We start from the raw sequence: 10741 nt of genomic DNA on the forward strand, positions 1-10741 counted from the left end.
GTAGGTAAGAAACGTTCTTGCTAGAAACCCATAGCAGCCACGTAAAACATGCAAACAACAATTAGAGGACGTCTAACTTGTTTTTGCAGGGTATGCTATGTGATGTGATATGGCCAAGAAGAATGTGATGAATGATATGTGATGTATGAGATTAATCATGTTCTTGTAATAGGAATCACGACTTGCATGTCGATGAGTATGACAACCGGCAGGAGCCATAGGAGTTGTCTTTATTTATTGTATGACCTGCGTGTCATTGAACAACGCCATGTAATTACTTTACTTTATTGCTAACCGGTAGCCATAGTAGTAGAAGTAATAAGTTGGCGAGACAACTTCATGGAGACACGATGATGGAGATCATGATGATAGAGATCATGGTGTCATGCCGGTGACGATGATGATCATGGAGCCCCGAAGATGGAGATCAAAAGGAGCAAAATGATATTGGCCATATCATGTCACTATTTGATTGCATGTGATGTTTATCATGTTTATGCATCTTATTTGCTTAGAACAACGGTAGTAAATAAGATGATCCCTCATTAAAATTTCAAGAAAGTGTTCCCCCTAACTGTGCACCGTTGCGAAAGTTCGTCGTTTCGAAGCACCACGTGATAATCGGGTGTGATAGATTCTTACGTTCACATACAACGGGTGTAAGCCAGATTTACACACGCGAAACACTTAGGTTAACTTGACGAGCCTAGCATGTACAGACATGGCCTCGGAACACAAGAGACCGAAAGGTCGAGCATGAGTCCTATGGAGGATACGATCAACATGAAGATGTTCACCGATGATGACTAGTCCGTCTCACGTGATGATCGGACACGGCCTAGTTGACTCGGATCATGTAATCACTTAGATGACTGGAGGGATGTCTATCTGAGTGGGAGTTCATAAGATGAACTTAATTATCCTGAACATAGTCAAAAGATCTTTGCAAATTATGTCGTAAGCTCGCGCTTTAGTTCCACTATTTAGATATGTTCCTAGAGAAAATATAGTTGAAAGTTGACAGTAGCGATTATGCGGACAGTAGAAAGCTTATGTCCTTAATGCACCGCTTAGTGTGCTGAACCCCAATCGTCATCTGTGGATGTTGCGAACATTGGACATACACGTTTTGATAACTACGTGATAGTTCAGTTGAACGGTTTAGAGTTGAGGCACCAAAGACGTTTTTCGAAACGTCGCGGAACATATGAGATGTTTCGAGGGTTGAAATTGGGATTTCAGGCTCGTGCCAACGTCAAGAGGTATAAGACCTCCGACAATTCTCTTAGCCTGCAAACTAAGGGAGAAAAAGCTCAATCGTTGAGCTTGTGCTCAGATTGTCTGAGTGCAACAATCACTTGAATCGAGTGGGAGTTGATCTTCCGGATGAGATAGTGATGATTCTCCAAAGCCATTGCCACCAAGCTGCTAGAGCTTCGTGATGAACTATAACATATCAGGGATAGAAATGATGAGTATTCACGATGTTTGACACCGCAAAAGTAGAAATCAAGAAGGAGCATCAATTGTTGATGGTTGGTGAAATCACTAGTTTCAAGAAGGGCAAGGGCAAGAAGGGACACTTCATGAAACGGCAAATCAGTTGCTGCTCCAGTGAAGAAACCCAAGGTTGAACCCAAACCCGAGACTATGTGCTTCTGTAATGAGTGGAACAGCCACTGGAGCAGAATTACCCTAGATACTTGGTAGATGAGAAAGGCTGGCAAGGTCGATAGAAGTATATTGGATATACATTATGTTAATGTGTACTTTACTAGTACTCCTAGTAGCACCAGGGTATTAGATACCGGTTCGGTTGCTAAGTGTTAGTAACTCGAAATAAAAGGCTACTGAATAAACGGAGACTAGCTAAAGGTGAGCTGACGATATGTGTTGGAAGTGTTTCCAAGTTTGATGTGATCAAACATCGCATGCTCCCTCTACCATCAAGATTAGTATTAAACCTGAATAATTGTCATTTGGTGTTTGCGTTGAGCATAGACATGATTGGATTATGTCTATCGCAATACGGTTATTCATTTAAGGAGAATAATGGTTACTCTATTTATTTGAATAATACCTTCAATGGTCTTGCACCTGAATGAATGGTTTATTGAATCTCGATAGTAGTGATACACATTTTCATGCCAAAAGATATAAGATAGTAATGATAGTACCACTTACTTGTGGCACTGCCATGTAAGTCATATTGGTGTAAAACGCATGAAGAAGTTCCATGTTGATGGATCTTTGGACTCACTCGTTTTTGAAAAGTTTGAGACATGCAAACCATGTCTATTGGTGTATACGCATGATGAAACTCCATGCAGATGGATCGTTTGGACTCACTTGATTTTGAATCACTTGAGATATGCAAATTATACCACATGGGCAAGATGACTGAAAAGCCTCGGTTTCAGTAAGATGGAACAAGATAGCAACTTGTTGAAGTAACACATTTTGATGTGTGCAGTCCAATGAGTACTGAGGCATGCAGTGAATATCGTTATGTTCTTACTTCACGGATGATTTAAGTAGATACTGAGTGTATTTACTTGATGAAACTCAAGTCTGAATTATTGAATGGTTCAAGTAATTTCAGAGTGAAGTTAAAGATCATCGTGACAAGAGGATAAAATGTCTATGATATGATCATAGAGATGAGTATCTGAGTTATGAACTTTGGCACACAATTAAGACATTGTGGAAATTGTTTCACAATTAATACCGCCTGGAACACCATAGTTTGATGGTGTGTCCGAACATCATAGTTGCACCCTATTGGATATGGTGCGTACCATGATGTCTCTCATCGAATTACCACTATCGTTTATGGGTTGGGCAATAGAGACAACCACATTCACTTTAAATAGGGCACCACGTAATTCCGTTGAGATGAAACTGTATGAACTATGGTTTAGAGAAACCTAAGTTGTCATTTCTTAAAAGTTTGCGGCTGCGACGCTTATGTGAAAAAGTTTCAGGTTGATAAGCTCGAACCCAAAGCGGATAAAATGCATCTTCATAGGACACCCAAAACAGTTGGGTATACCTCCTAATTCAGATCCGAAAGCAATAGGGATTGTTTCTTGAATCGGGTCCTTTCTCGAGGAAAAGTTTGTCTCGAAAAGTTGAGTGGGAGGATGGTGGAGACTTGATGAGGTTATTGAACCGTCACTTCAACTAGGAAGTTGTTCCCGTGGCACCTACACCAATTGAAGTAGAAGCTTATGATAGTGATCATGAAGTTTCGGATCAAGTCACTAACATACCTCGTAAGGTGACATTCTCGGGCCCGAGTTGAAGGCCAAGAACTTGTGAGATGGTACGTATCTCAGCTTATTGCCATCCTCCGAGAGCCACCTATCTGGATTGTAGTTGAGGCAGTCTTTACCCCATATGCCCTCCATTCTTCCCATGGAATGGAGAGAAATAAGGATGGTGTCGCCGGTGCCCAGTTCATGGCCACTTGGCATTATATCATCGGCGGCCACCGTCTTCCTCTCAAAAGGCGCTGGTGGGTACAACCTAAGAGTCTCGTACAAGACGGCTTTCAGATATACTAGATATTTGGTCTCGTTCTGCTCAAAGATCACCATGGCATCCGCGCGGGCTGCTACTTTGGTTGATGCAATGGGCGAGAGTTCATTGCGTATGATTGACACAATGTTTGGGTTCTGAGCGAGATTGTAGAAGATCCATGTTAGGGTCGTTCCAACTGTGTCCCTTGCAGCGAGCATGTAGCCAATGATCATTGCATGGGCCAATTCATCGTTGGCGTAGTCTGGATCATTGAGGAAGGGAGACATAATATCCACACCCTCTTGTTCCTCATCATTACCAATATGGCATGTGTTGATCTTCCTCCTCTCCATCATATCCACGATAAACCCTCGTAACATAGTGTGCGCCACTCTGAGCTTTCTCTCAGGGCCGATGTTTAGCCGCCTCATCAATTTCCAACAAGAAGCTGGCACCACATGCCGAAAGAAGCCCGCCTCCATGACCGTGTCCATGGCGACCGCGACATCCATGGGCGGCATGTCCGATGATAGGAGCCCCGGGTCCACGCCAAAGAGAGGCGTAGCACCCAGGTCAAACATAAACCTCGACATCATTTCTTGCATGTCGAACGGAGTGCCAATGCTCTCCATGTTGGTAAACAAGGGGAGCAGGTTGTTCTCCACCTTGTCGCGGCAGCAAGCGGCAATCCTGGCAACCATCCATGGACTGCTAAGTACGCCCTTGACTTTGGCGCGCTGCTGACGACACAGCTCGCCGTCAATAGTAAAGAGGCTTCCACCCATGATGTCAAAGATAGCGGCAAACTCCGCACCCTTGGGAAAGTTGGTGTAGTTGGTCGTGAAGATGTGCCGGATGTTCGCAGGGTCGCATGTGACGAATAACCGCATCCCGGTCCCAGGAGGGCCGTGCGCCCTGAAGTTGTGACCTGATCCAGCGAGGACAAGGGCGAAATAATCATGCAAGTTGTGGAGGTTGGCCACGAAGGAAGGGAACATGTGCAGTGTGGGCCAGTTTGTTGGGAGCACCGCTGGGTTATTTGATCTATAGCCAGCCCTCAAGCACAAGTAGTATAGGGGAAGAGTGCTGTGGAGATGAGCATCTCTTGCTGCGAGAACACGATTGACATTGTGATCACGGGTATGCATGGGATATGCTATGTTTCCCTGGACATGCAGGGCCATGGCTTCATATATAGACAAGTGCGGCCCATAATACTATCTCAGTCAATTGGTAGTGTAAATACACCGGCAGCGACGATGTGCACATGTAAGCTTTTCCTCCATTGGTTCTGTACTAGCTAGTACATGCTATGTTAGTGTCAACATAACTGAAGTTCATTAATTGGGCTGGCCACGTATATAGCTGCCTAGTTGGTCCAAAGCCTATGGTTTGTACATAAAACAGGTGGCTGTTGGCAGATTTGGCATCAATAAGGCCCTGTTCGGCAGCTCTCTGCTCCGCAGCTCTGCTGCCCGCACCCTATTTCTGTGGAGTTGTCAAAGTGGCGCTCCGTCCGCTCCCGTATTTTGTGGAGCTGGAGAGCTGTCGAACAGGACCTAAGTATGTTAAGTGCGGTACATGATAAGTTTCTCTTATACTAGCTATTTGGCGGACAGGGCGTTTTGGAGCCCGAGCTCAACTAGACCCGAAATCCCGATCGCTAGTTTTGGCCTGGGGATTCTGAAAACGCGCATTAATTGGTGCGGTGGTGCCTGTGGAAATTAGATGTGGTTCACAAATACCGTAGGACACAGTACCATACGGTGGGGTCTCCAAGAGGAGTGCCACGTGATTTAGAAATTTGGGAGACGTCTCCGTGAGGTCGACAATCTGTTCCGTGGCACAAGATCGTAACATGCGCAATAAATTCTGTTCGCCGGGAGCTTTGTGCATCGGGTGGGACCTGGTCAATATCGTGTGGCCGTATGAGTCTATGCGGGCCTTCAAAACTGATTATACGGAGTAGGATACAAACAGTTAACGAGATCCTCGGCGGCGAACGCAAATGTGGAAAAGTTCGCCGAGGTAGCCCATACAATCACTCGGCGATCTCAACCTCGAACGAACAAAGGAGGTTTGGTTTCTGTAATCTGTTTCTGACTGAATTAGTCACTGAAAGTTGGAGTTTACTAGCAAGGAACAAGCATTGGGGCAAGGTTGTGGATCAGTAAAACAAGCACCGAGACTTGATATTAATGTTGTAACGGTGAGCTGGTAACATCAGTTTCAGCAATATGTTTGGCCCCGCTTTACATTTAACACCGATACAGCATGTTTACAGGAAGGAATACATCCTATGGCGCAGATCACGGGGTGAATGGAAGGTTGTGATATCAGGACCATCTGAGCCCGAGCTCAGAAACGAATATTCGCTATTTGGTCCTCTATTGTTTTGGCCTTACCATTTTGATGACAGCATTCTGAGATTGATAAGTAGAGACCTGTGCAAGCATCCTGATGCAGACCCTCCAAGATAAGCGAGACTCCTCCACAACACCGTACTCGAGTAGGAGGAGAGCTACTGCAACCTCTTAAGTAAGCGTGCGATCCTTCATGTTCACAACCACTTGGACACGACTTGAGTATATGTAACATATGCTGGCATGACTATATCACCGTTCACATGCTAGCTTGTTTTCATTTCTCTACAAGTGCAACAATATTACAAGGTGACACGTTGGCACCAGTCAAGCCATATGAGACCGAAACTATGCCTATGTCGATGCAGGCGATGGGGTCGATTCGGAGGTTATGCTACCACCCATGTTAGGTAAAAATCACCATGGCCACCCGCTCCAACTGCATACACACTACCTTGCATAATAATTGATACTCTGTTCGGTGTAGCGTAAACCACCATGTATATAGTTGTCCTTAGCGGTAGGGTGCACACCTGCTTTTGCATGCACATACTTCCTCATGTGATCACAACCACAAATACTGTAGTAACGGCATCTCCAACGCTGCGTTGACCCGCAAACCTCTCGCATACGTCCGGATCACGCTGTCTGGACAGGGGAAACCCATCCGGTCCGGCAAGTGGTGCTTGCTCGCTCCTCGTCCTCTTCATCGCGAATGCCGCTTGCTCGCTCGGGCATTTGCATCTAGGGCGGCCGGGGAGAAGGTGCGCGCGACGACATGGCGGAGATGGAATTTGGGCGACGTGGTGCTCTCCTGGTCCATCCGGGACATGAACGACGACGGTACACCTGCACCATCCATCCACCCATCCCTCCGTTGCCGCTGCTAGTAGTTTCGGATGATGATTTCTGCGGCTGCCAGCTTGATCCATTTTTCTTCCGAATGCGTACGGATCACGGAGCGCGTGGTGCATGCTAGGTCTCCAGAATGGTTGTATATAGACATACGGCAGGCCTCCAGCTCACTGAAATCTGAGAATTTATGAAGCTGCCTTTTCCCCACTCCACCATTTTTAGCTACAGCTTCACCAACTCCGGGAGTGGACTTGGGGAGCGGGAGAGTCTCCGAATAGGCCCTTTGTCGCGTGGCAGGACAGCGGGACATTGCCAGAGCTGCGGCCAGTGTCCTGCTGTTTTAAAAAATGTGGACATTGCCGGGGCATAAAACCGTGTTTAAAAAATGTGCACACTTATTTAATTGCGTGAAAATTATTTAGGAAAAGTGTATGGAATTTTTTATACATAATGCATGAATATTTTTGAGAGACATGTGTACCTTTTAAAAGTTATGCAATCCTTTTAGAAAAATCAGAAAAAAAAACTCCCTATGATCCATATTACTTGCCGTTACTTTAGTAAAGCTGTACTAAAGCAAAGAAAAGTAATACGGATAGTAGGGAGCATAAATTATATGAATAAATTTTTAAAATCATGATTTTAATAAACATTAATATTTTGGGGAAAATGTTACATATATTTTGGAGGGAAAATCGATTAGAAAGAAAATCACTCGTCCTCTCCTCCTATTGGGGCCTGGCACATGACTCTGCCCCTGTGTATTGCCGGACAATTTGACACAATAACCTTCAAATAAGGAATACCTATTTAGCGCCGTCAGCGCTCACGTGTCGCTAGCTTGATGGTTAACTGATGGGATTTAGCGCCTTCAGCGCTCATGTGTACATTTTAAAAGTTATGGGCCACGTTGCTAGCTAGCTTAAAGAACCAGCAACCGCTGGCTAACTGGTTTTTTGGAAAACAAAAGCTGGTTTTTTTGGCAGATTAGAAATTTTTCGCAAAATCATAAAACAATCACATATTTTCAAAAGATGATTTCTATTTTTAAAATTTTAATTAATTTACAAAAAATGGTCATGGGTTAATATCCGCAATTTAAAAATATTCATGAGTTATGAGAAATTTGCACTATTTGGAAGAAATGTCGTGAATTCTAAAAAAATATTCATGGATTTGAAAAACTATTTATTCGTACGTAAAATTATTTAAGAATTTAAAAATGTGCATAAAATTGAAAATGCTCATGAATTTTATTAAAAAAATAAAAAAGGAGAATAAAAATAAAAAACCTATCATGGGAAAAACTGAAAAGAAACAACGAAAAGAGAAAGGCGAAAAGCTTCTAAAATTCGGTGAAAAAGACGCCATCCGAAAAGCATACAGGAAGAATAAAAGGAAAATCCAAGGGATGTGGTAGGGATGTTTTTTTTTCTGCGGGCATGGGTGAGATGTGGGTTTGAATTCGTAAAGGCCCTGCAAAGAAAGAGATGTGAACAGTTACAAAAAGGAAAATGCCTTTTCACGCAAAGCTTCTTCATCTCCAGATTACCCAGGCCAGGTGTTCGCTCTAGTGGAGTGAATATTGTTGATCACGTACAGTCGCCGAATCTCCCTCATCATCAAAGATAAACTGAAGCGCCAAATTCAGACCCAACACACAAAGCCCCTTGCATGCCTCCTCCACATCTGCACACTGACTGACAGAGCTTCTGTTCATTGGCAATGGCATACACCACACAATACACCCCCATGACAGAGCTTCTGTACAGCAGCAGTCGTACAGCAGCAGTCGCCTTGCTGAACCGGACTTGTTGCAGATGCAGGTTTCTATCATGGCGGCTAGCACTCCCTCCCTAGAGCCGTGCACTATACTAGCTAGTACTGTATCATCCATTCATTCATTCCTGAGATGATGCCAGTCAGCCCCGTCTACTGCAGAAACTCATATTTCATCATCAGGCTAAATTCCACACACGTGTTGGTGAACTGTGTGTTGGCGAACAGTAGAATTGCCCACACGTGTGGGCGCAGCCATTTCGTGCCACACACACCCAACAAGTACTACTCATCCCCACCCCGCGCGTGTGGCACGAAGCAAATGTACCCACACGTCCTGGCGCAGCTACAATAGGTACCCGCGGGGTGGTTATTTAGTTGCCATCCGGGATGGCAGATGTAGTTATCCGGGATGGCAAATATGGTTGTAGAAGCATGGCAACTCTCTCTGTTTTGGTTAACTATACTTGTCATGTCTAATTTATGGTAGTTATCGCGTGTAATCAAATCATAGTTGTCGTGTGTGATTAACTACTTGCCACATATGGTCAAACAATACTTGCCATGTGTGTTTACCTAGTTGTCACGTGTGGTTAATCACAGTTGCCATGTATGTTTACCTGATTACCACGTACGCGCAACTGCAGTTGTCGTCTAGCAAACGAATCATAGTTGCCATGTGTGTTTACCTAGTTGCGATGTACGCGCAACTGCAGTTGCCATTCAACAACGTACGACTGTCATGTGGGCGAAAAGCAGTTCGCTCACACGCGCGTGGACTAGGTGGTGACTGTGTGGGCAGAAACTAGTTCGCTCACCCAGCGCACCTGGCAACCGCGTATTGTGGGGCGTGTAGGCGACCTCTCCAACACCCACACACCGGCCTTGTCCTACGTGACACGCGAAAACTGCCTCGGTGTGTCAAGATTTGTGCAAACTTAACTGGATGGTAATCCAGGCATGTGGGCGAGTTGCAACGTTGCCACACGTGTGGGCGTTGGTGTTTTTGAAAATATAAGGCGTGCTTGACTTTGCACGGTCTTTAATGCAGAACTTTGGTCATTAATAGATAACAAAGTAGTATATAAATTGCACATGTATATATTTGCCTTGCAAACTAATTTTATTGCGTATGTCTGGATATTATTTTCATAGACATACAATACGTGAAAATCATAGTTAAAATTAGGGTTCCAAAAAAGTGGACCAACGCTTTATATATATGAGTCCGCTTCGGTACAACCCCCCTCGCAATACGTATAAAGGGTAATATAGACATTTCGCAATTTGTATCTATTTTTTATAGTAACGTATACATCAGGGAGCTTAATTGGGCCGGCCCATTTGCGGTGGCATGCGGATGAATAATGGCGAAAAACGATCGCACAAGCCGGGAATCAAACCCACGACCACTCAAAACACTAAATGCGTCCACAACCAGTGCGACAGCATGCCTTTGGTTGATAATTTAAAGCTAGGTGCATTAAGTAAGTGACCGGCTGGGAATTTTAAAAAAGATTTTACGAACACTTTCTGAACTGGTCATTTTTCCATAATTTGTTTTTATTTATTTACTTTCCTTTTCCTGTTACATTTCTTCTTTCTTGTTCAAGAAATGGTAATGCTTTCAAAATGTTGCCCAAAATTTCAAAAGGTTCGTTATTTCCAAATTTTATTCATAAATTAAAAATTATTTGCTTTTTTGAAAATTGTAAGGTAATTTCAAAAAATGTTTGTGTCTTTAAATTTTTTCAAAACGTCAAAATTCAAATACTTTTTTTGAAAAGCACAAACAAAATTGTGAAAACAAACATTTTCTCAGAGCACGGACAAAAAATTAAATTCCAAAACATTTTTCAGAAATGAGACTAAATATATGATATCAAAAAAGTGTTCTAAATTTGCCGGAACATTTTTTGGATTTGTGAATTTTTTAAAAAAATGAGATTTTTTTTATTTCACAACAAATTTCAATAGTCGCTTAACAGGAGCGATGTCATCGCTTAGTTTGGCAAGGCCTAAGATTTTCTTTTCTATTCTATTTTTTGTTAATTTATCTTTTTCCCTTTTTAAACTTTTTTTAAACCTGTACAAAACTTGAAATACCAATGTTACAGTTTAAAGTAACTAATTTAAATCATGATTTTAATTCTTTTTTTGTTTAATTTATTAAATGTTTTTAAAAAGCATTTGTTGTTTTCAATTCTATCATTTTGTATTTA

The 10741-nt window shown here is 43.1% G+C and overlaps 1 pseudogene; it reads right to left on the minus strand.

The window, feature by feature from the left end:
- Positions 1-3082: 3082 nt before the first annotated feature.
- On the minus strand, positions 3083-8577 carry LOC123172193 (noroxomaritidine synthase 1-like; annotated as a pseudogene).
- Between the last annotated feature and the right edge of the window lie 2164 nt (positions 8578-10741).

This window comes from Triticum aestivum, unplaced genomic scaffold (assembly GCF_018294505.1).
Source record: "Triticum aestivum cultivar Chinese Spring unplaced genomic scaffold, IWGSC CS RefSeq v2.1 scaffold93910, whole genome shotgun sequence".
Taxonomy (NCBI): domain Eukaryota; kingdom Viridiplantae; phylum Streptophyta; class Magnoliopsida; order Poales; family Poaceae; genus Triticum; species Triticum aestivum.